A 26,951-nucleotide genomic window follows, 5' to 3' on the forward strand; every position below is an offset into this window, starting at 1 on the left:
CACACATGGGCATACAACCACATCCACAGGGATGAACAATCAAAACAACAGGCACACAACTCCTGGGTGACACATGTGTGTAGTTGACATTGCAGAGGCATGTACACATCGACACTCCCCACAAACTCTCCCCCTTCACACTGCACACTACCTGGCCATCCAAGAGCACAAATGGAAAGTAAGCCATGGGACTAGGATGACTGGCCATCACAAGATGACCACACACATACACCACTGGGCACACATATAGGAAGAACACATACACATGATGACCCTGAAAGCCTGCCTGCAATACTGTGTGCAGAAACCCACTCTGTGCTGGCAGTGCCACCCCACCTGACATGTGTACAATATAGCCAACATGAACTGATCAATTAAATGACTACTGCTAACCATTAGAAATTGACACCATTGCCACCAAAAGTATCTGGGTCAAGAAGAACTGAAGACCCTGTCACCCCTGAAAAAAAGAGAGTAAGTGAGCCCAAACATTGACTATGTTGAAGTGCCACACAGACCATGTGGCACAGTAAACCATTTACACACAGCAAAATAACTTTTATTCAGTAAGGACACTGACAAAATAGACAACAGGAGCAACTGTCTTTATTCACATATTGCACAGATAGCTCCCATGAAAAGAGAAGAGCAAGGCACAAGATGCAGACTGAGTCCACGAGAAGCTGCACAGACAGGGAGCACACAGCAGTGAACGACAAGGCCAGTGGGCAGGACAAAGTGCAGTCTGAGTCCATGAGAAGCTGCACAGGGAAGAGTTCAACACAGCAAAGAGCAACAAGGCCAGTGGCCAGTTCAGGGTGCAGACTGAGTCCATGAGAAACTGCACAGGCAGGGGGCACACCGCAGTTAACGACAAGGCCAGTGGGCAGGACAAAGTGCAGACTGAGTCCATGAGAAGCTGCACAGGCTGGGGGCAAAACACAAGGCAAGTGGCCAGTTCAGGGTGCAGAGTATGTCCATGAGAAGCTGCACAGGGAATGTGTGCGACTGTACCTTTCCATGGTCAGCAACACAGTCAGGGGGCAACAATGTGCAGTACAGGCCCACCTGTGTGAGAGACAGGTGTGTGAGGGTGACTACCACTCAGACTTGGCTGTCAGGCGGACTGGGAGCTGCCTGTGTCTCGGGGACTGTCGGGGCACTTAAAGGAGGAGGGTGCGGAACAGCTGAGGTAGAGCTATCAGTGGCTTGGCAAGCCGGAGGGCTGCTTGGACCAGGTGGTGTAGTGGCACGTGGAAGTGGAGTCATGCAGATGGGAGACACAGTGTGGCTGGGAGATTGTGGAGGGGTGCCTTTCCACTTCTTGGGGATCCTAAATGGCTTGCTTGACTTTGGATCAATGGGAAGTGGTGTGGGCACAACAGGCACACTCACCACCACCGCTGCAGCAGGTGCAGGCGCTGGCAGCCCCTCTGGTGATGTGCTGGACCCAGCGGAACACTTTGCCTGGCTTCGCCTCTGCCCCCCCTTCCCCTGTTTACTAGGTGTTACCCCTACAGTGCCATCCGGCCCCTGCTTCACTGGGCTTGGAATGGGAGTCGAGGTGGTTGGTGATTCTGCCTTGGAGCCCTTACTAGGTGTACCCTTGGCATGCACCACCTCCTTGGTGGGCACAGACACTGTACGATTATCTTTGCGCGATGCTTTAGAGGCAGTAGAGTCCTTGGATGGGGATGCCGCTGAGGCATGTGTGCCTGAGGTCTGCTGCTTTGCTTTTTGTCCACTGGTGTCGCCTGACAGGCTTTTTTCCGTGCGCTCTGGGGTGGCTTTGGTCTTCTGTGGGGATCGGGTCTGCGCCCGGGACCGCTTGGGTTGCTGCTGCTGTGTGCTTCGTGTGCTGTATCGTGACTTTGATGTATGTGGACCATGGTCACTATCGTCAGACGTGGTCACTGCCAGGGGGGTGGACAAAGGGACCGGAGCTGGACTGTGAGTATGTGCCTGTTGCATGGCAGACGTCACTGTTGATGACAAAGCCTGGACTGTCCGGTGCAGGCCACCCACGTCGGAATGTATGCCCTCCATGAAAGCAACCACCTGGGCCAATTTCTTGTCGTGGTCAATAAAGGCATTGAGGAGAACTGTCTGGCCTACACACAGCTGGCGCAAAAGGTCCACAGACTCAGCACTGATGGCAGCAGGGGGGACAGGGGCAGCAGTGCCAGGGGTGAAGGACACTCTTCCCCCTTACTGAGGCAGACACGGGCAGCACCAGAGGAAGTGGCTGGGAGGGTGGGCAATGGCTGCTGTGTGGTGGAAGTTGATGCAGAGTCCCCGTTCCCTGTGCCCTCCAACATGGATGCATCACCGCTGGCATCTGATGATGTGGTGCTTTGCGTCTCAGGCTGGGACTCCTCCAGCAGACTCTTGTCCCCCTCTGAGGTGCTGGTGACATCTGTGTCACTGGGCTCCTGGGCAGCTGTTGTGCTAGTTTCACCCCCACTTGTGTCCGTCTCCTGTCCCTCCGTAACCACAGGTGATGCTGCATGAGGGAGAGAGATGTAGGGTTAGGTCAGTGGCAGCAACAGAACAAACATATGCAAGCAATGCATCACAAATGTTGACCAAATCTACATGCTGCACACCACCCTGTACAATCACATCGTGCCAACTCACTATATAGACTCAAGCAGTGCGTGGAAACTGGAAACTCAGGCATGAGTGAGCCATGTGATGACCACACAGCACAACACCCTGCTTGTGGCTCCATTCAAACAGACACACGACTAGTTCTGAGCACACCTAGGGACATGATGGAGGCACACTACTTGTTGCCAATGACAGAACTGGATGGAACAGGAGGGAACAACACAGACCCAGACTACAACATGTCAGTCCACAATGGACATTAGCCCATGCCACCCACCATGTCGTACCTTTGGGTCAATATAATGCTGCACATTGCAGTAAGATGTGTAGGCCTCCCCAATAAGGGTGCATGCAATGGATGCATTGATGTACGCACAGTCAGATCGGGCACACTGCCGTTCCCTCCCATGGGATTCCCAAGACTACCCCAATGCAGAAGAAACCTGAAGAGCACAACTCAGAATGTAATGGGAAGGCACAGCATCCAAATCACCTTTGTAAGTACAGGTAGGGCAAATGCATGCCACCGGCACCCAGGCCAGCAGCCACTTACATGCCACAGCATCACACTACCAACATTCCATAGGCCAGCGTTGGCACAGGCTCTGTACACATGCAGTCACTCCCAGCCAAAGTCAGACTCCCCAAATGCTCACCACTGACTTGCTGCTGATGCTCCTTCAAACGTGCATCCAGCTCAGGCTATGTCACAGCCAAGATGCGGCTCATTAGTGGTGTCATGCTGTGCGGTGCCAGACACCCAGTGCGAGGAAGCAGCCCCAAGGTAATCTCCACCACATTCTTTGCCATCCGGCTGATGTCGTCCCATCTCTTGTGGCAGTGGGTGTGCCGTCGGTTTTAGACCCCCAGAGCTCGCACCTTCGCTGCTATGGCCTTCCACACAGCCTTACACTGGTGTACCTTGAGCTGCAGGCATGGGAGACAAGAGGGGAAAATGATCAGTGACACAGTGTCGTGTACCTACATCTATCAGTATAGCAGCAAGATACAAAATCATCACATATCCAACGAAAGGTCAATCAGAGACTATAGTACAGCTCACATGGGACATCTGCATGAGAAAAGCTGATGTTAAAGCATGCAGGTGTGAGGGGGAACACAGTCCCTGCACATCTCACACACATGCAGGATGCCAGCACTGAAACACCCATATAGCCTGCCCACATCTCCAGTGCATTGTTGGCTTGAGCAACACATACATTTAATTTGTGTCGGGTAGCTGGACTGTAATTACCCTCACCCTTTGGATGATATATGAAACTCTGTCATCCTATCATCATGTGGCATTTGGCCCCTCCTCACGTAGTCATGGACAGTTGTTTTAAAATGTGAATGTGTGTTTTGAGTGCATGTTAGTATGATTGATCTTTTTGATTTAGCTTTGTGGGACATGGTATTGTGATTGCACCAATTTTGGTTGTAATTTGTGATTGTTCTTTTTTCTTTATTGCTTTATCTACTGATTTTGATACATAAATTGTAAACATTAAGAATGCTATTCCTCCCTCTACCCCTCTTAGCCTCCCTGACTCCCCCCCTTTTAACCCTTGCTCTTTCATCCAGTTCCCACCAATCACCGCCAGCACTCTCGCTGAGCTTACCACTCGTGTTAAATCTGGATCTCCTAGGGACTGCTGCCCCCCCCAAGTTCTTAGGGCAACCTTCTCTGCTCTGCCTGATTGTATTCTCCCCCTTCTGAATACCTCCCTCAGCTCCGGCTCGGTCCCCAGGGCTTTTAAGGAAGCCATATTGGTCCCCCTCTTAAAGAAGACAGGAGCCGACCCCGCCAATCCTGCCAACTATAGGCCCATTTCTCTTCTGCCTTATATCTCTAAACTTCTCGAGGCCTACGTCACCACCTGCCTCTCGGCATTCGTCGAGAGCTCCGGGTTCTTGGTACCTAACCAGGCAGGCTTCAGACCGGCGCATTCAACCGAAGCAGTCATTCTAAAAGTTTTGGACACCCTTCGGGAGAATGCCGATAGAGGGTCCCCTCAGGCGTTGGTCCTTTTGGACCTCTCGGCCGCCTTCGACACGGTGGATCATGACATCCTTCTCCACCGTGTCGGACAGGCAGGCATCAAGGGACCCGCCTGGGAATGGATCAAGTCCTTCCTCTCGGGCCGAGCTCAAACAGTCCATCTAGGCCCCTTTACCGCCACCCAGGTCCCCACCACCTGTGGAGTCCCCCAGGGCTCCTCTCTGTCTCCATTATTGTTTAATTTATATCTGCGCCCACTTATCCATTCACTGAGCTCTTGGAATTGCACTGTCCTCAATTATGCTGACGACATGCAAATCATTTTTCCATTAGATTCCCAGGATGCTGTACCTAACTTTCAGGGAGCAATGCTGCATATCCAACAATGGATGATCTCCAACCAGCTCAAATTAAACCCTGAGAAGACGGAACTCCTCCTGCCTGGTACCAGCCCTCTATACTGGGGCCCTCACTTTTGGCCTAAGGAGCTTGGCATTCCACCTAAACCTTTGAATTCGGTAAAAAGTTTGGGCGTTACCATCGACACTGATCTCTCTCTCAAAACTCATGTTGGTACCACCATTTCTGCCAGCATGTTTCAGCTACGCAAAATTCGCAAGATTTCCCACTTATTCTCCCACGAATCCCTGGTGCAAATTGTCATCTCCCTCGTCCTCTCCCGCCTGGATTTTTCTAATTCAATCTACTGGGGGCTACCCAAGTCCCTCCTCCATCGTCTCCAGCTGGTGCAGAACCAGGCAGCTAGACTTATCTGCAAAACTCCCAAATGGCAATCCGCCAGGCCTCTCCTGGCCAAGCTGCACTGGTTGCCTATCGAACAGCGAGCTGCTTTTAAAATTGGCTGCCTGGTATACAAGGCCCGGCTGTCCAAGGGCCCTGCCTTTTTAGAATCCCTTCTGAACCCTCATTGTCCGGTTCGTAACCTCCGCTCTGCCCATCTTCATCTTCTCACCACGCCGACGGCCAAACTAAAAAAACTGGGCGGCTGTAGATTCAGCTACTTGGCACCCAAATTATGGAACTCTCTCCCTCTTCACATTAAAACTTCTGGTACCCTACTAAGCTTCCGAAAGAGCCTAAAAACATGGCTCTTCTCAAAACTCATGTAAACTATGACTCCCACCTCCAATCTCAATCACAGCGCCAGGAAACCTTTGGTGTCAGTGCGCTCTATAAATACAGCATAAGATAAGATAAGATAAGATACTTGGAAAAATAAAATGAAACAAATCTTTTGATTAAAGCAGTTTATTATTGGTATATCTTTTGCAATTGTCTGTACCGGTTTTGTTTTTCCTATTATGGGATCCTTCCTGAGAACCCTAGAGAAGTAGTTTGGCAGGTAACTTTTCTTTTCATTGGTTGAGCAACACATACATCACATGTCAACCTGTGTTTGGGTGTGGACTCACTGTGTTCAAGACTCTGCAGCCATCAATGTCCCTGTCCTGTGAATAGTTGAATGTGTCATGGTGGTCACATAGAGGGACATGATCTCACAAATACAAAATGCCATTCACAAGGGCAGTTGTGTGTAAACTACAGTGCTGAGATGGACCATAGCTGGAGTGCAGTGTGAAAAGACTGATGTCATACTCTGTAAGTTAAGTGAGTTGTCCTTGTCTTTGTAGGTGGGGACTGTGCAGGTCAGCTGGGCTCACACTGAGATGGACTACAGGGGCGCACACACAGACATCCAGCCAAGCAATCACTGTCCTGGCTACAGCATGAAAAACCTTCTGTGTCACTGTATGGCTGACAACACAACACAGGTCACTCATACATGCATGTGCAGGGAGGGAAAGCTATGGCATTGGGTACACACATCCTCCCACTGTAGACAGCATGTCAGGCAGTGCATGACACTACCCCACACTCCCAAGCACATACTTAGGCTGTCCGGTTTTAAGTTTAAACCTATAATAACTGATAAAACCCCATCAGAAGGGAAATAGCCCTCACCAGTGTATACATATAAACACTGAGTAAAAACCTGCACAACCACAAACTGAATGCCATTCAAAGATAAGAAAAGGAGAGTGAAAGATTCCTTTTTATTTCTTCCTAAAGGGGCCAATACTATGTAACTTTGTCATATAAGGTAGCAGTAAGGAAGACTGGGCTAACATTATTCTGCTTGAGTTTTGTTGTTTAGGGATGTCACAAAAATATTGCTTCTTCTTCCTTTTTCAGTTATGTGGTCTTTGGTCTAAAGATACAGGGGTTAGAAGCATGTTTTAGGTGTTGTTTATTTATTTTATAAACTATATCAGGAAATATCAAAATCATATTTGATTTTTTGGCTACATTTGAGTCTTTCACTGATAGGAAAAATGTATGTTTCGTAAGAATCTTTCCCAATATGTACCATCACATTTACCCACAGAGAATGAGTAAAAAAACCTTGATAGGCTTTAAACATTCAATGCAAGGTATAGTGACAGGTAAATGTGAAAAGAGTGCAGTCACAAAGCATCTGGGATACTGGTGAAACCATGACACCAGACTTTTGGAAAACATGGAAAGCAGTGCCACTTGGAATCCTGCTGCAAAAGGTTCTTAACAAGTTCAACAAAGATTGGAGTGATATTGTTTGTATTTCCAGTGATTCAGCTACGTACATGAAAAAGTTGTGTTATCATCTGTCAAAATCGATATCTGAGCTGAAGTGCTTCCCTATAAGAGATCCTTGCCACTTATTAGATGGTAGGCTGAAAGCATTTTTACAATCTTCGGAGTTAATGAACAATGCTATTGACTTTTTAGTCCATTCTGGAGCACTGTTTTGTTATGCACGGAAACTAAAACGCAAATATTTCTCTATTTGTGCATTGTGTGGCATCAAAGAAAGAGTCATCCCAATTGTGTCACTTAGCTGGTATTTCTGAGTTCTAGAGGCCATGAATGCTATATTATCCATGTGGCAACCGTTTACAGAACGTTTGCTGAGTGATGATGCCAAAGGCAAGAAATGTGAGGATCTTTCTTTGGCCACATATTGATTGTGATTTGAAAAAAAGTACACTCTTCTGCATTTTTTGTTTTTTACAGAAAAACATGTCTGCTGTAGTGGATTTAATGAAAAAATTAGAGTCTGAAAACACCCTTGTCTACCTAGTGTTCAGCGTAATTGGTGTAGATGTGAAACATCTCCTTGAGAGTAGACTGGGCAACACTGTTAGTGACTTTGGCACTGCAGCATGTTCCATGTTAGAGTGCTTGCCACTTGGTAAGCAAAGAAATGTTGAGGAGCAATTCAGGAACTTTTATTTTATATTCTATGAGAAATAGCCCTTCACCAACCATGGCATTTGAAGTCAATGAAGACTCACTGTGGTAATCTGCACAAGTTATAGATCCCTTCAGTAAAGGGAAATTTTCTCCAGAGTTTCAAAAGTGCTACCTCATTTTTGACCACTTCCATAACTCTTAGGGCAAATGCGCTCAGTTCAACGCACATCTTGCAGAACCTGTCGCAGAGAATCACAATCTTCAGGTGCACCCGTATTGGCATGGAAAGCTATGTCCGTGGCCAGAGTTAGCAAATTGTGTACTGGCTATTTTGGCGTTGCCTGATTCAAGTGCCAATGTTGAAGAGGGCCTTTTCACAGATAAAACTTTACATGGGAAGGAAAGAGCGAGCGGGCATGACCAAAGACTCACTGAAGAAGTGTTGGTGTACTATGATAAGTTGGATTTGTGTAAATGTATTTGGACCTCATATACACTGTACGTACACTGTCTGTATACCATGTACTATCAGTGCAGAAAGCAAGCAATAATAAAAGCAAAAAGTTCCATTAACACCGGAAAAACACTGTTTCTGTTGTTTTTAATAACGCGAAAATGTGTAACCACTGATAACCTCTGTTTTTTTAAGGTATTGAAATCACTTGAAAACACGGAAAAAAAAACCACCAGAATGTACCAAAAATAGAAACTGAAAACAGGAAAGCCTACACATACTGCATTAGTCCAACTATATGTGTGGCCCCCCTGCCCTACCCCTCCACTTTTGAAGACTTACTAGGACATTTGGGGCACCATATAGCCTTGGTTACTGTGTGAGCATCTCGTCCACCAGGACCTCCAGCTCCTCGCTCATGAAGGGACTGGCACAGATCTTCTCTGTCCTTGCCATCACTGTGGACATGAGACAACAGCAGGGGAATTGGTTGGTGGGGGGTCTCAGGCAGCAATCCCTGGAGGCAGCAGCAGGTGAGGGGTCTCAGGCAGCAGTCCCTGGAGGCAGCATCAGGTGAGGGGTCTCAGGCAGCAGTCCCTAGAGGCAGCAGCAGGTGAGGGGTCTCAGGCAGCAGGCTCTGGGAGCAGTGGCAATGTGAGGCTCACTCCCACACATATATAGCCCCCTGGGGTCGTTTCAAAGGTGCCAAGCTGCAGCAATTGGTGGTCCAGGTCTGCCTCTTTCAAATGCATCCAATGACCGCCTCCGCGGTGGCGGAGCACGCCTACCGCGACCTTCAAAATTGCATCATGTCACCACAATCATGGCTCCCATTGGCTGTAAGGGCAAGCTCCATGGCGGTGATACAACGCTGGGGCCCAGGGTGCGCTACCGCGATGGTGCATCTTTCAAATGCAGCCAATGTCCACCTCTGCGGTGGCGGAGCACGCCTACCGCGATCTTCAAAATTGCATCATGCCACCGCTATCAAGCTTTGCATTGGCTCTAGGGCAAGCTCCATGGTGGTGATACAACGCTGGGGCCTGGGGTGCGCTACCGCGATGGTGCATCTTTGAAATGCAGCCAATGTCTGCCTCCGAGGTGACGGAGCACGCCTACCGCGATCTTCAAAATTGCATCATGCCACCACTATCGAGCTTCGCATTGGCTCTAGGGCAAGCTCCATTGGCGGTGACACACCGCAGGGACCCAGTGTGCGCTACCGCGATTTTAGTGGCGGAGCATGCCAACCACCATTTCCACATGCCTACATGCCTATGACTACTGCACTTGTGTGAAAGGGGTGGCTGGTGACACACCACCGAGGCTAGGTGGTAGCTACCGCAATATGGGTGCCATGCATTGACACGAGGCACCGCGATTTGGGTGGAGGAGCATGCCCACCGCCATATGGGCATGTCTCCATGCCTATGACTACCGCACTTGTGTGAATGGGGGTGCTGGTGACACACCGCCAGGGCTAGGTGGTAGCTACTGTGATATGGGTGCCATGCATTGACACGAGGCACCGCGATTTGGTCTCGGAGCATGCCCACCGCCATATGGGCATGTCTCCATGCCTATGACTACCGCACTTGTGTGAATGGGGGTGCTGGTGACACACCGCCGGGGCCAGGCGGTAGCTACTGCGATATGGGTGACATACAATCGCAATGCCCATCTGTCAAACATCAACAGGGCACAGTGCCAAGATGGTCAATGGAACATCACCGTGCACACGAGGCCAATCTCCCATTTACTCAACTGATGGCTGTACATGCAATGTTTGTGTGTGTGTTTCGTAGATTGGCCTATACCCACTCACATGTCACTTATGGATGTGATGTTGGTGTAGGCAGGACAGTGTTGTTCTGGACTCTACAATGTGTACACATGTCAATGTGTTGAGGTGCAGTGACAATCACAGCGATGCTCGTCCCAATGAATGATGAACTATGTTTTATTGCCTCTCGTGTCTGCTCATGCACACATTCGTCATTCTAGCGCCAACTGTGGTCATTGTGTGGTGGATATGTGCTAGGTTGTAATGACGTATTGAGGTGTGACAGGTACAGCAGCTAGGTATGAGACAGTGGGTTAGATTACACATTTGATGGATGCTATACTCCCAGGCGTGCCCATTTGAAATGTGTCCGTATCCCTATGTGCATTCACATTGACCAAGGTGGTGTTTGAGGTACTTGTCTTGTGTAAGTTGACAGGTGTGGCCTTTGTGCACATGAAGGTATCCCTACATGTGAGCTGGTCTGTTAGTCAAGGTTGATGTCAGTCATTGTTGTCGTTGAGTCATCCAGAACGTGATGTGCTGTGCACATCTCATGATGTATTACATTGACACGTGTTCACTATCATCTACACTAGGAGGAGGCCAAATTTGATTTGTCACTTGACGGTTCTGGAGGACAGGGAGGATGTTGCGATCATATGGAAATGCCGCCTGGACAGAGCCACCCTGAAAACCCTTTGTGATCTGTTGGAGCCCCACCTGCAGCCCCGCAGGACATATTCAACAGCTTTCACCCCTACTTATAAGGTGATGGCAGCCCTGCATTTTTTTGCCACTGGATTGTTCCAAGAGACAGTGGCCAGCGCTGGTGGGATGTCACAACCGATGATCAGCATGGTGCTGCGTGATGTGCTGTCCGCCATGATGCTATACAAGGACAGACACATCCATTTCCCCAGGGGTGCTGAATTGCCAGCTGTGAAGGGAGACTTCTATCCCCTTGAACACATCCCCAATGTTTTTGGGGCCATTGATTGCACTCATGTCAGTCTTGTGCCACCACAGGCAAGTGAGCACAATTACCGCAATCGCAAGCATTACCACACGTGTGTGCCAAATTCCCAGGCCCGGCCCATGACTCCTACAACCTGCGGAACAGCATAGTGCCCCAGCTGTTGGCTAATCTTCTTCCCGAGCGTGCATGGATTGTGGGTGAGTATGCCTAGTCTTGTGGCGTGCTGGGTGTGTGACCTGCTGCCCTCAGCCTCTGCGATGTTGCAATGTCTATTTGTGTTTGTCATACCTAGGTGACTCTGCATATCCCAACCGTCCCTGGTTGCTGAGCCCACTGCGGAATCCCAGGTCTCCGGCTGAAGTTGGCTACAATGAGGCCCATGGGAGGGGACGTTGTGTGGTGGAGCGTACTTTTGGTCTGCTCAAGTCATGTTTCCGCTGCCTGGACAAGACCGGAGGTGCACTGGCATACTCACCCAGGAAGGTGTGTCAGATTGTAGTGGCATGCTGCACAACCTACCCATTCGCAAGGAGATTCTCCTGCTCCTGGATGATGGTGAGACCCCAAGGCCCCAGCCTGCAAACCAAGCCATGTACAGTGGAGAGGAGGAAGGTGTTGACCTGTGTGAACAGCTCATCACCCGCTACTTCACTTGACGGTGGGTGTCAATGTGCAACATACCCATTGTCTGCTGATATTGCTGTTGTCATGAAGGGGCATGTGAGAATTGTAGCAGCAGCCAGTTGTAGACTCAGTGGTGGTTGGAAATGTTTCTGGGACATGTCATTTGGGAACATAAACAGGACGTGTATGTTGACACTTGTTGGCCATTGTGACATGTGCATGTTGGGTTATCCTGATAGTACAGTTGTGTGATGTCTGTGATGCCACACCCAGACCAGTGACAGTTGTTCAGTTGTGTTTCCCTAGGTGCCTTCGACTTCTCCTTGCCTACATACTGCCCATGCTCCTGGTACATTGGGATCATGTTGAAGACTGTACACCCTGCAATAAAGACGGAGCAGACATGACAACATGTGTATAAGGATATTTTATTTGCAATGGTGAGATGCGAGGGGGGTGTACATTTCCATTGGGGGGTGGGGTGGAGCAGTGAGTTGACAGTTGTGGTAGATGAGATAATCGAGTAGTCACCACATTGCTGTGGTGACCCTGTCTAACAGACAGATACCATTCACAAGGCAGTGTGGGGAAGGACAGTCCCAAAAGTCAATGCAGTGGTGGAGACGGTTGCCATCATGGCTGGCTCCGTGACTGGCGTCTGGCAGGTGCTTGGCCTTCAGATACTCCCAGGGTCTTCTTGGGACGGCCCCTTCGTTGTTTGGCAGGGGGGCCCTGCTGCAGGGCCAGTGGGGTCTGAGGACTCACCCCTCTCTGTGTGCGCAGGGGAGGATGGTGAACTGTCATCGTGCGGCCCACCAGCGGAAGGTGGAGGTGTTGTCTGTGGTGCATGCCTGTCCCTCAGTACCGCTACTTGCTGGCCCAAGAGGTCCACGATTTGTCCCATGCGGGGGTCGATGGACCTCATCAGCAGGATGAGCTCGTGTAACAGTTTGTCCAACCGGCCCGTTCATCCCTGGGCCTGTTTGTATGCACCCAGGACTCTGGTGATGTGTTCCAGGGAGTGGATGCCAGCCTCCTGGTATCCGTGGGTGACCCTGCCCCTCCCACTTGCCCTGCTGCCACGGACCTGTTGCCTCACCACCATGGGCACCCGCATCCTCTCCCTGCCCTCCTCCATTGGTGGTGTGTGCTGGTCATCCTCTGAGACAGGGAGGGTGTTGCAGGCAGCACTGGTGGTAGTGGTGGTGGTGGCGGTGGCCGCACAGGCTGTGACAGCAGGGGTCTGCTGTGAAGTTGTTGTTGGCGCAGATGTGGTGGGAGGGACGATGGGGTCCTGGGACCTGTTGTTCCCTGGCACACCAGACGGGCCGGCCTCAAGCTCATTGTCCATGGAATCCTGGGAGTCGACATCCGAGAGTCCATGTACCAGGGGGAGACTGGCTCTGAAGGTTGCTGGTATTGTCCTCTGCAGTGAGTTCTTGGTCACTTGGGGGTCAGATGGGAAATGGTCATTGTAGTGCACCCAGCAAGATTTGTGTTAGCTGTGTGTCATTCACTTTTTGTACACTGCACAATTGACAGATCATCACATTGTTGACTATGTTCACTACTGTGCTTCCTGACATGATGCAGTGGTACAGGCATTACTTGTCAATGGTCTGAGGTGTGAAGGCATACCATGCGACCCGTGCACAATTAAGGTTTACAGGGACTTGTTGCCATCTAGGGCCTGGCACAACATGTGATTAATTGAGAACTCATTGTTTATTTGTCTGACCTGGCAGACGTCACATCTTGCCATGGACTGGCCATTGTCATCTCCTGCATCCCTTTGTCCTGTCATGTGCATATCTTGATTTGTGCTACCACACATGCTTTCATATTTTTCGAATGGTCCTTGTTGCACTTGCCCCGTGGCGATGCACATGTAACTAGGTGCTGTGCATGATTGTGCACTGACTTTCTTCTACTTGTGCATTGGTGTGTCACACTTTCATAGCTGTGACAGTTTCGTTAGCTTACCTGTGTGCACACTGTGCTTAGCAATGGGGTAGGTATGCCTCTTTGTGCAATGAGCGGGCTGGTGTTGTCACATGGCACCATTTAATTTGTGACAAATGGGTGGGTGCACGTACTGGCTACTTACCTGTAAGCTTGTTTGGTGTACTGCAATGGCTTCCAACTGTTAGGTGGGGGAGTGCTCCATCCTGCTCCGGTGTGGGACAGGGGGCATGGTGGGAGTAGTGGTGCAGGCCTCCCACCCACAAACACCCTCACTGTGAAGATGGCTACCTACCTGTAAGTATGATGAGGGTGATGTAATGGCTTCCAACTGCTGGGGTGGTGGGAGGGCTCCATCCTGCTCAGGTGTGGGACAGGGGGCATGGTGGGAGTAGTGGTGCAGGCCCCCCACCCACAAACACCCTCACTGTGAAGATGGCTACCTACCTGTAAGTTAGATGAGGGTGATGTAATGGCTTCCAACTGCTGGGAGGAGGGCTCCATCCTGCTCAGGTGTGGTACAGGGGGCATGGTGGGAGTAGTGGCGCAGGCCTTCCACCCACAAACACCCTCACTATGAAGATGGCTACCTACCTGTAAGTTTGATTGGTGTACTGTAATGGCTTCCAACTGCTTCTGGGTGGGGGAGTGCTCCATCCCGCTCAGGTGTGGGACAGAGGGAATGTTGGGAGTCGTAGTGCAGGCCTCCCACCCACAAATACCCTCACTGTGAAGATGGCTACCTACCTGTAAGTTTGATGAGGGTGATGTAATGGCTGACACATGCTTCTGGGTGGGGTGGTGGGAGGGATCCATCTTGCTAGGCTGTAGGACAGGGGGCATGGTGGGAGTAGTGGTGCAGGCCCCCCACCCCTAGACACCCTCCTGGGGAAGATGGCTACCTACTTGTGAGTTTGATGTGGGTTGTGTAATGGCTGACACATGCTTCTGGGTGGGCTGGTGGGAGGGATCCATCTTGCTAGGCTGTGGGACAGGGGGCATGGTGGGAGTTGTAGTGCTGTCTGCCTGTACACATGCCCCCATGGTAATGTTGGCAACTACGTTTGGGATGAATGGGAGTGGGTGAATGTTGGATCTGTGAGACATGTTTTTGTGAGTGTGTGGTGCAGATGGATGGTATGTGTCCTAGGTGGTGTAGCTTTGTAGTTGTGCAAGACAGTACATAGTAGAGTGGCGGTAGTCATTTGTTTGTACTTACCAGCCTCCACTCCCCCGGCTACTCCTGTGAGACTCTCTGGATGCAGTATGGCAAGCACCTTCTCCTCCCATTGAGTGAATGGTTTTGGTGGAATGGGAGGGCCACCGCCAGTCCTCTGAGCCAGCTCACGGTTCTTGCTCCTCCTCTCCTTGACCACCCTCTTCAGATCACGCCAATGCTTCACAATCTCCTTTTTTGATCTTGGGGTGGTCCCTACTGCATTGACCCTTTGGACTATCCTTACCCACATTTGTGTCCTTGTGGCTAATGGTGTCTGTTGGACCAGGGCACAAAAAGCTGTGGTTCCACTCTGACTATCTCATCTACCATGAACTTCAACTCACTCTCAGTGAATTTGGGCATTTTCTGTGTGGCCATGGTGTGTGGTGTGCAAAGTGGTTGTGGGTGCAGGTGTGTTGTCCTGGGATTTGTATTTTTCTTTTTGCCATGTGGTTGTGTCATTGGGGTGTGTTTTGTGTATTTGGGGGGCATGGCTAGTTTTCTGTGTGCGCTTTTTGGCTTTCTTGTGGGTTTTTGGCTTCGTCCGCCATATATTTTATGGATCGTCCGCCGCGGTGGCTGTGCTACAGGTCTTCCGCTGGCTCTCCCATTCATCCCATTGTGCGACTGCGGTGGTCGGAGACAGCGGTACGTACCACGGGACCGTCAGGGATATCCTAATTTCCGGTGCGGTGTCTCCGCTATACTTGCGGCTGGTTGGGGTTTTTCCGCCATGAATCCGACCGCTGCGGACGGATTTTCGCCATCTCCGCCCGCTACGGGCGGTTTTTCTTGGCCTCGTTCCGCCGTGGTCAGATTTTTTTGTGCGGTTGATCCTAATTTGGCCGCCGGTTTTCCCACGATGCCGGCGGGCATTTGTTTTCCTCTTCCCTGGCAGTCGGGGTGCTTTTCCACCCGCCATCGTAATGCACCTCTAAGTGAGACTGAATGTGTCAGAGTGAGAGAGTAAACTTAGTGCAAGCAAGTGTGAAGGAACCGGGAGACGTCCATTACAACGCAGGCATTAAATCTTCATGCCTTTAAAATGCATCTTTTACAATGCTACTACCATTACATCACATGCTATTACAACACATGTGCCTTTACAACACATGCCATTACTACGCATGCCATTACAACGAATTGTAATGTAAGTATTTGAGTTACGTTGTTATTTGTTATTTTTTAACTATGATTTTTTATTAATATTCATTTTAGAGCATTTGTAATAGAATATTAATACTCAGGTACATTTTTTAGTATGGTTAATTGTGGATTTGGGTGGAGGGTGTTAATTAATACTCAGGTATTATTTTGACATATATTTTTATTTGTAATTATTTAACTTAGAGTTTTACACTTAATTTTAGAGCATTTGTAATGGAATATTAATACTCAGGTAATTTAAAAAAATAGTAAATTGTGGATTTTGGTGGGGTATTTATTAATACTCGGGTAATATTTTTATTAGTAGATATTTAAAAGATTTTTAAAAATATTTAAGCAGTTATTAATGAAAAAAAATAAAAATGTAGAAACATTTTTTACATTTAAATTAAAAAATTAGGGGGTGAGTTATAGTATTTAAAGACTCATCATTTGATGAATTAATACTCAGGTAATTTCAAATATTTAAATATTTAATACACAGGTTTAAAAAAAATATAAGAGTATTAAATGATGTATTTGGAGAGAGGGGATCAGAGCAAATTGTAATATATTAAAAAATATATTTTTACGGTCAAAAAATAGAATTTAATATAGATATTAATTTAAATTTTTATTCTATTTAAAAATATACTAAATATAATTGAACTATATAAGCATGGAAAAATACATATACAAAATGTTAAAATCACAATATAATAAAAAAAGTAAAGAAATAAACAATACACAATTGATGTAGTTTTACAAAATATTAATTTTATTTACATTTAAATTTTTTTTTAACATTATAAATAAATATGCAAAAAATGTTCAAAAAATATTTTAATAATAATATTTTTTTTTTAATAATTTTAGAATTTTTAATGAACAGTAAAAAAATATATTTAAATTGCTTTGTAGGTTTCCCTACGGTTTACCATTGAAGTCAATGGGGAAAATTGTCTTTTTTTTCATTTTTTCAGAAAGACATGACATTGCCGCGAATACGTAGGATCGTTTGCGCTACAGATCAGATGCCAGCGAGAGCTCCATCAAGGTAAGACAATCTTTAGTTATTAAAAATAAAAAAATAGTGGTAATGCTTATTGCAAGGAGAGAGGAGGGAGGGAGGTAGTTAGAAATAGTAAATGTGTTTTGTGTTCATTTTGTGTGTATTAACTTAAAAATTAATTCCAAGAGAGGTCGAGGCCCATGTCGGGTTTCAGTCATTTGTCACACTTTTTGTTTAATGAAATGTATTAACTTATAAAGAATACACATTTTATTAAACCAAAGTGTAATGAAAGTAATAGCATTTGTTTGTTTTTTTAAGCAATTTATTTTTTGGGGGGAAAAGTTAATGCGTTGTTGCGGTTATAGGGATAGGTCGTAAGAACTTTCAAAAAGAGTTTGCGTTTTGAAAAAGAAACATTTTGGCCAACTTTTAAACCATTGCATATTGGATTTTGGGAGATTGTATTGTTTTTTTTCAAGAAGGGATTGCAACAATGGATTTTGAATGTGGATTTATATCGGATTTGGATTTAGATTGAGATTGGATTGCATCGCTGGATTTGTTTTGAGTTTTTTGCCCCACTATTTTTGTTTTTCTGGGGTTTTTTTTGGGTGCAATGTTTGTAGGTGTGCACAGAAAATTATACAGTTTATTTATTAACTGTAAAAATATTTTTTTGCAGAACTGTGCTCTTTTTTAAAAGTTTCATTCAGGTCATAGATTTCAAGAAGGATTGTGGAATATTTGCAATGATTTAAATGACTACAAAGGACCCTTGATGAAAAACTGAATTGAACGTACGTCCAAGAGTTGAAAAAAGAAGACATCAGAAGGTAAGAAAACCCGACTTTTTAAAAACAATTTTTGTATTTTTAGGAAAATGCCATTTGAATGAGGGGGTATTTCGGGTCAAAAAAGGCAAGTAAGGAGTTATAGGAGGTAGTGTAGGTTAGAAATGGTGGATGTGTGCAATATTATCCAGGTAGTCTGAAGCCACCATAAACGAAAATTGTTGAATTGCACCCAATAGTCGCTTGGAAATTTCTTTAGTTCTTGAAATTTGTGGGTTCAGACTACCAGTTAATGATTGCGACATTCTAATTTCTTGGAAACTTTGCTCCTTCCTCAAAATTTCCAAGAAATGATAGAAGTTAGGATGAGGTTTCCCAATTGATTTATTGAAGGAGTTGGGCCATCCCTCTATGGCATTGTTTGTTTTTGCTCCTCCCTGTAAGCAGGCTGCGTAGCAGTTCCACCACTTCACATGGAAGCGTGGCTTGCTCCTGTGACCTGACCTGCTTAGATGGCCAATCCATGAGTCTTCAAAATAATTTAGTAGGGGTGCCAATTTGTCTTCAGTTGCAGTAAAGTATTCAGATTCTGTAATAGAAGTGTAGTATTCATCTACACTGTCAGGAGTAACAAAACAAAGTGCTGTTAGTTTTTGTACTTCAAATTGTGGTTTGCTGTCTGAAAGATAATCCTCAACTAAGGATGTTTTTTGAATTTTTCGCCAATATGCCTATGAAATGTGAAAAAAACATCCTTGAATTTGGGTATCCATGTACATTTTGGTAATTGTGTTTATCATTGGTAATTCAAAGTCAATTAACACTTTTCTAGGACTTTTGTTCATTGTTTTAGATTTTATCACTGACAAAAATTCAGTGTATATTGAAGACCGTATATCAGGGAGTAAACTGTACACAAAGGGAACAACTATATGAATGAATAGTGTATATTTGGGTGAATGGATGGGGTGTGGATTAAAACTTCCCATCCATCATCCAAATATCACTACTCTCCAATTTAACAAGATTATGGGGTGTGCTAAAGATTAGTATTCTTTTACGAGGGCTTTGGTTGTCATGTAAAAGAAATGGTTCATTAGTAACTGTTTTAGAAAGTTCAGAGGAATGTTAATGTCAGAAAAGGTTTGGGGTGTTACTCTTAGAAGGTTACTTGCCTGTTTTTTTAAGCTGAATATTTCTGCGTAGGTTGGGCATTGTGGGCATACTACTTGCAACATGAGATGGAATGTGTTGGTATACCGCCCTCAAAACTGCGCCACAGGGTTCATTGGAGGTGGATGCAATTGCTTTCATTTCATTGATGTTTTCACAAACTTCAATCTCCATTGCAGAGGCAGATGGGACGAGTAATATTGCACATTCCTCCAATAACACCTGGGCTCAGTTAGTCTCTCCTTACAATAAACATACCCACTATGATTTAACAGACGGTTTCCTCTGCTGGATTTTATGTATTTAGCCTCAATATTCTGTAAAGATTTGAAAAAGAATTGTGTAATTATTTGCAAGAATTGGTGAGTCCCGATTAATAAAAAAAAATCTTTAGTGAACATTTTTTGCACAATTCTTTGCAGCTTAAATATTAGGCACTATGAATCTTGATTTCATTGTTTTACATTGTTGAGTTTGCTTTTGAAGTTTTATGATGTTATTTATTTACCTAGAAATTAATAATTGTTAGGTTGTTATACAGAACAGTTATTAGTTTAGCTTACCTTTTTCATAGTACTTTTTTGATGCTTCTGGATTTTTGGTTGTTCTGTGGTGGTTGTTCTCTGTTTTGTTGGTGTTTTTCAAAATTGTTTCTATTGTTGGTTTGTTGGGTCTGGAAAATTGCCTGCCACCTTGTGCCTGCCAATGGAGGGGGGTACCATCGATACCCCCCAAGTGCAGCCACCCCCCCACCCCCGAGGCCCGCAACGGGCCCCCAATGTTTTCACAGCATGCCTTTCCATGGCGGAGTCCCCACCATGGAAAGGCATCCAACCGCATTCATTTCATTATAATATGGATGGCGGTGCCTGCAAGGCACCACCACCATATTGTGTCACTTTTCCACCCAGCCGGCAATCCGACCGACGGAAAAGCGGCGGACAGTCTTTCCGTCCGCCGTGGTGCCCCTCACCATACAAATATGGCGGGGGTGAACCAGGGACATTTGGCGTGTGGATCGCCACCGCCGGGCCGGTGGTGGCCACCGCTGACCCTGCGGTGGCGATCCACCCAATATCATAATGGGCCCCTAAATGTTTTATATTATTTTTAACAAATATTGCATATATCCATGGTATTTTTACATTTTTAAAAATTACTACTTTTTTTGGGAGATCTACAACTTTGCTTTTATTTGGGACTAACACTTTCTCTGACACCACCATCCAGCAATTTTGTCTGAGGCAAATATAGGTCGGAGTTGGAATAGTATATTTGACCCCACCAGAATCCATCACTTTCTTTGAGGCAAACACTACTCGGAGTTGGTATAGTAAATTTGCACCCTTCACCATCCAGCACTTCGCCTTTGGCAAACACTGTTTGGAGTACGAATAGTAAATTTGCCCCCACCACCATCCACCACTTTCCATGAGGCAAACACTGTTTGGAATAGGAATAGTAAATTTTCTCCCACCACCATCTATCACTTTCCCTGATGCAAACACTGCTCGGAGTAGGAATAGTAAATTTGCCCATACCACCATCCAGAACTTTCCCTGAGGGAAACACTGCTTGGAGTTGGAATAGTAAATATGCCCCACCACCATCCACCACTTTCCCTGAGGCAAACACTGCTTGGAGTAGGAATAGTAAATTTGCCCCACCACTATCCAGCACTTTCCCTGTGGCAAACACTGGTTGGAGTTGGAATATTAAATTTGCCCCGCCACCATCCTGCACTTTCCCTGAGGCAATCACTGCTCAGTGTTGAAATAGTAAATTTGCCCCCACCACCATCCAGCACTTTCCCTGAGGCAAACACTGGTCGGAGTAGGAATAGTAAATTTGCGCCCACCACCATCCAGCACTTTCCTAGAGGCAAACACTGGTCTGAGTTGGAATCGTAAATTTTCCCCCATCACTATCCACTACTTTCCGTGAGGCAAACATAGGTCGGAGTTGGAATATTAATTTTGCCACCACCATCATCCTGCTCTTTCCCTGAGGCAAACACAGCTTGGAGTTGGAATAATACATTTTTACACACCAACATTCTGCACTTTCTCTAAGGCAAATACAGGTTGAGTAGGAATAGTACATTTGCACCCTCCCCCCAACATTCTACACTTTCTCTGAGGATAGCATGGTTCAGAATAGGAATATTAAATTTGCTTCCCCCACCATCTTATACTTTAAGTGAGTGAAATACAGTCAGATTTGGAATCGTAAATCTTTCTTTTTCGACCATCTTACATTTTGTAATAGTGAAACACAGCTCTGTGGATTCTGAGTAAATTTTACTTCACCATATATTTTATTATTAAAACGTTAAATTATATGTATTTATTTTAAAATAATTCTTTGTTTTACTTACAGAGTTTGTGGATTTATTGGCTGTGTTGTAACTGGATAATATATATTGCTGTTTTTTTAAAATCAGAAAATGCCATAAAACATTTAAAATATGAAATGTAACTTTTTTAGATTTGTGTGATAATATTGTATTTAAAACATAATTATATTGTTCACTTACTTCAGACTGTAGATGGCACTGTTTGTGTTCTTCAAAGTTCAACTGAATTGAAAAAACTGTGGAAGTCAGTTTACCACCGTTTTCAAAATGGTGGTCGGCTGCTTTTATACTTTTTTGATGTTGAACAATAATTTAAAAGAAAATATGTTTTGTACTCAGTTTTTTTGTGTGATTTAGAAGCTGACAAAAACGATACTTATTTTGATAGTTTTATATATGTTCGTTATATCTTTTTTTGTTGTAATGTCTGTCGTTTTGGCGAGTTGCGGGTTAAGGTGTATTCGTAGAAATGGTTGCTTGACCTTTGTTTTTGTATTGTTGGAAATGGTGGCTTAATAATTGTGCTTTCGTTTATTTGTTTTTGTTCATAAATATATTATTCTTTTTTAAAGGATTCATTTTATATTTTAAAATTAATTTGCGGGTATTAATTATTTTTGGGATATATTATAATACACAGGTGTTATTTTAATAAATGCGTATTTATTTTTAATACCCGTGTACTAATACATTTCCCCAACCCAAACTTCCATTTCCCTTGCATCCTCTTACAGGGGTAAGCTTACATTTAAAAAAATAAAATGGGAATTTTTAAGTGATTGTAGAGAATATTATGGGAAACATACACGAGTATTAATGTTAGGACATGTGTATTAATTTTAATACCCAATTATTTATTTTTAATGCCCGTTTTCTAATACTCTTCCCCACCCAAAATCCCTATTTTCCTTCCGTCCCTTCCCAAGGGTTAGTTATATTTTTAATTAAAAAAATATTGAAAAAATAATATTATGTAAAAAAAAAGCGTAGCAATGGTATGCGTAGTAATAGTATGCATTGTAATGGTTAGCGTTGTAATGGATGATTCAGTGTATTCAAATGATTTTGCGTTGTAATGGTATGCTTTGTAAAAACATGCGATGTAATAGTAGCCACGTTGTAAAGTCCGCGTTGTAAAAGCATACGTTGTAATGGTTTGCGTTGTAACATCATATATTTGAGAGAACCTTTTAAGGAAGAGCTCATTAAAATTCAAATAAAGAATTACGGCTAACCACTTTTAAAGGTCACCAGCCGCCACTGGTTAGTAGCTATGCATGCATACTTAGAATAAACCTGATACTTTATTTTCTTTCAGGTTGAAGTCTTTGTAGGGTTGAGGAGCTGACTGGTCCCTAGAGGCTTGCTTTGTGCAGACAAGAATCGTGACGACATAAGTAAGTAGAGCACTAATGCAGAGTTCCTCCTGGTTCAAACTACTTGATGGAATGCAAGCCTAGTTTCCTGTGTGCTGTTTAATAGATCACACTCAAGATGGCTGCCGGGATTTGCCGAGATCTCACAAGATCTAGGCTATTTCCCGCGATCAAGGAGCACCTAATAAAAATGAATCTGAAACATAATAAAAAGGTGCGTGGGGCTGTGAAAACAAGGGGTTGCATACAGGCATGAATGTGTTCAGCGTTTGGGGTCTGAGAGTAAGCACCAAGATATGGAACACATGGGCAGTGCCTGGGGGCTGAGATAAGACTACACTGATTAGCAGAAGTGTTTAGGGTATAACACACACATTGGTGCATGAGATCTCCAGTAGGCAGCAATGCGGAGCATGCCGTGGTGGTTTAAAGGTAGGATGGAGGTGCTGGAAGAGGGCAACGTCAGGTTGGAGGTACTAGGAGAGGGCAGGAGGCTGAGCTGGAGGCTGGACTGCAACAGCATCAAAGGCAAGCCTATATGCGCCTTTCTGCCTCTGTTCTGTGGCCAGTGCCCATTTTGACCAGGAAGATCGGTAAGATGTAAAAGACAGCTACAGATGCAACTGTGTTGAGGCTTTTATATTGCAGTGATTGCCATGTACAAACTATGATTGATTCAAAGGGGGGTGGGGACCCTCAGTGAGATCCACTGTGTAGCAATTTCTCTAACTCAAATAAATATAAGCTACAAGGGTGTTTCTTGAATGCACCATCCATGGTCAAACATGCACATGACATTAATTAGGTATAGTGTTCATTACCGAAACATGGCTTAATGAAACCTCCAAAAAGATATTGCGAATTCAGTTCCTAATTGAAAATTATAGGGTTATTTAAAGAAAAGGGACCCTTTCCTTTCCCACCTCTAGGAAGGCGGTGCCCCACCTGAAAATACCGTTGCCCAGCATCCTGTTAGAAATTCTTAGGTGTGATACTTTGTGTATGTATGAAGTAATTAAGGATAGCGTTTCCCTCCATTTTCCTTCCATAAGGTAGAAGGACCTCCCTACCCTCCAGACCTCAGAGAGGGATCACCCCTCCCGCTCCAAGATACTTATATATAATTGGTCAAAATATACACACCTGGATCGACACATATGAAAAAATATTCCCCCGCCATCATAATATGGTGGGGGAAAACAGCATTACAATTGCGGAGGGCCTGCCACCGACTGGCTGGCGGTGACGGGCCCTCCGCCATTGTAATGAACCCCTTAGTTTGAATCAACTGGTCCTGGCACCCACAAACTTAGCTCACGCATATTAGATTTGATTTCCACAAACCAACCTACTCTGAAAATGAAAAATATATCTGAATTACTTGGACAAACCACTGAGTAATCCATTTCAGCACGGAGGACGTTAGAGTTCAAAAACAAGCAAATACTACTGATGGCTATTTTGTTCAGAAGTGGAATCAAATCAATGACTAGAGATTAATAGAAAGTTTACAGGCTTCTCAACCAACTTTATCAGGTGGCATTGAAGCGGATTCAAAAGGTGTTTTTCAATGGCTGGACAATAGCATGAGTAAGCTAGCCCCCCATCGTATTTCTGACTTCTCATAAACAGAAGACATAACTATGGCTGTCTGAGGAACTAACATTAAAAGATAAAAAATATAAACATTTAAAACAGAAATGGAGAAGGAATTATACAGCAGAAGACAAAACTAAATATAAACTTGCGCTTAAATCCTATAGGAAAGCTATTAAAATTTCCTTCTCAAGCTTATTTTTTTTACTCTGAAGGCCAGTAATTAAAAAACGAGCCACAAGAGATTTTTTTGAATCATATATCTCCTTTTGCAGCCAAAAGCCTGCATTATAGAGTTTAAACTCTCACTAGAAGTTTGCAAGAATTTGCCATAATACTGTGAAGAAAAATAAGAAATCTGCAAGCTGTTTTTTATATGGGCAATCAAGAATATCAGGAGTGGACTCTCATGTCTAATGCGGTGTCTAAAAATAATACCACCACATCAAATTTTAAGAAAATCAGCCTAGCTCAAAACACAAAAAAGTGAGTAGAGACTGTAAAGTAGGTTCTCCAGTGAATCCTTGTCCACCTAGGGTGTTGGCCAGAGCTATAGAAGAGGTGAACCTAGTGGTCAATGTCTTGTTCAACAATTTTTTGGCCTCAGCGACAATGCCTTCACTTTGGAAATAGGCAAAGATTAAGGGGCCCATTAGGATGGCAGGCGGACTTGAGTCCACCCGCCATCCTCGCGGTGCTGGGACCGGCCGCCAGACGTGCGGCGGTCCCACACCACTGATTAGGATGAGACCGCCACCATGGCGGTCGCATTCTGCATATTTGACATTGAGGCGGGCGCTGCTAACAGTAACACCCACCGCTATGTCAAAATGACATGTTGTGCATTCCCATGCACAACGTGGCAGGCACCGCGCTGTGCCTGCCACCTTGTGCATGGCAATGCAGGGGGGTACCATGGGTACCCCCCAAGTGCACCCTCACCCCCCATGGGGGCCCGCATATCCCTACCAGCCTTTCCATGGCGACATCGCCGCCATGGAAAGGCCAGTTACCGCACCCATCCTAATATGGATGGTAGGCACTGCCACCATATTAGTGGCCAAGTCTGCCCAGCCGGCAATCGTAACGATTGCCGACCGGCGGAACAGTGGCGGACTTACTTTGTGTCCGCCACGATACCCCCACCAAAATAATATGGCGGGGGTAAATCAAGTTGGGATGGCAGGCGGATCTCAACCACCAAGCCGGCGATGGCGATCTGCCGGCCATCCTAACGACCCCCTAAGTCTTTGCTAAAAAACAAAATTTGCTAGCCCAGATATATAAACTAATTTTCATCCATTCTTCTTTTCGCCAGCATTTTTCAAGATGTTGGAGAAGCTGGTGAATGCACAATTGTCTGTATATTTTTAAAACATAAGACTTTTAAGCCACTTGAAGTTGGGGTTTGTCCTGAAATATAGTATGGAATCAGCACTGCTGGAAGTAACAGAGTTTTTAAGGATAATATTAGACAGTAGGTTGAATGGTGCTCTCATTCTCTTAGATTTGTTGACAGCTTTTGATAGTTTTCCATCCCCTTCTGTTACAGAGACTGGCAAAGATAGGGATTTGTGGTCAAGCATGGAAATGGCTTCAGTCTTTTCTTTGTGACCAATATCAATCATGCAATGTATCATTTTTCATCAATAAATAATGAGCTTCGGTATGGCATTACTCAAGGGTCACCGCTATGCCCTACGGTATTTAATGTTTCCATGACACCTCTCGCCATTTTGAATTAAGGTAATCTTCTATGCTGATGATACGCAGCTAATTTTATCAATGGACAGAGCTTCGCATGTTTCAGAATCAACTTTTAAAAATTGTTTATGGCAGGTTATTAGGTGGATGCAAAACAGCTACTTGAAATGTAACTCAGATAAGACAGAGATTCTGGTCTTTGTAAAGATCAATGAATGTAACATTGATGACTTGTGGGCCGGAAGCTCTGTCTTCCCTTCTCTCCTGCATAGTAGTTAAAAATCTGGGAGTGAAATTTGCTGATGAGTTTCCTTTTTGCCAGCAAATTTTCAGCATGACAGGAACGTATTTTTCTATATGCGTTCCTTGAGAACATTTTTATGTTTTCTGCCTCAGGAAGCCTGTAATACAGTGGTACATTCTCTGAACACCTCATTAATTGATTATGGAAACAGCCTGATTAATAAGCTCTAGGTGGGTATGGAATGCTGCAGCACAGCTGGTTTTGAAACTTCCTAACCGGACTGCCATATCGGGTCAGCTTAAGCATCTGTATTGGTTTCCAATGCATAAGCGCATTCAGTTTAAAAACCTGATTTTGACTCATCCAATATCCTACAAGTTTGGCCAGAAATATTCAAGAGACAGATATCAGAACTATAATTCAGGCAGGGATCTTAGATCCAGTAAAGCCAATCTTTTTAAGATCCAAGCTTTTACGTTAAAAGCTAGGGAGGTACATTTTTTGCTTTTTTAGCAGATAAATTATGGACTAACTTCCCCTTATCGCTGCAAAAGGTGAATGAGGAAACTAAATTTAGGATGTTGTTAAAAAAATGGGGGCAGATTTACGTTCCCTGGCGCATCCCTGCAAATCAGCAGGGATGCGCCAGGGAAGATGCGTCACGA

General features: G+C 45.2%; 1 protein-coding gene across 3 annotated transcripts in view; it reads left to right on the forward strand.

The window, feature by feature from the left end:
- Positions 1-26,951, forward strand: part of LOC146798508 (cytochrome P450 2F2-like) — a 528,068-nt gene that overhangs the window by 11,425 nt on the left and 489,692 nt on the right. For 2 of the 3 annotated variants that reach the window (XM_085625796.1, XM_085625797.1), the window contains exon 2: positions 22,685-22,763. The exons of the other annotated variant lie outside the window; for it this stretch is intronic. The gene's annotated coding sequence lies outside the window, so the exon portion shown is untranslated. The remainder of the gene's footprint in view (positions 1-22,684; positions 22,764-26,951) is intronic. 3 annotated transcript variants of the gene reach the window in all.

The sequence above is a fragment of the Triturus cristatus genome, chromosome 9 (genome assembly GCF_964204655.1).
Source record: "Triturus cristatus chromosome 9, aTriCri1.1, whole genome shotgun sequence".
NCBI lineage: Eukaryota > Metazoa > Chordata > Amphibia > Caudata > Salamandridae > Triturus > Triturus cristatus.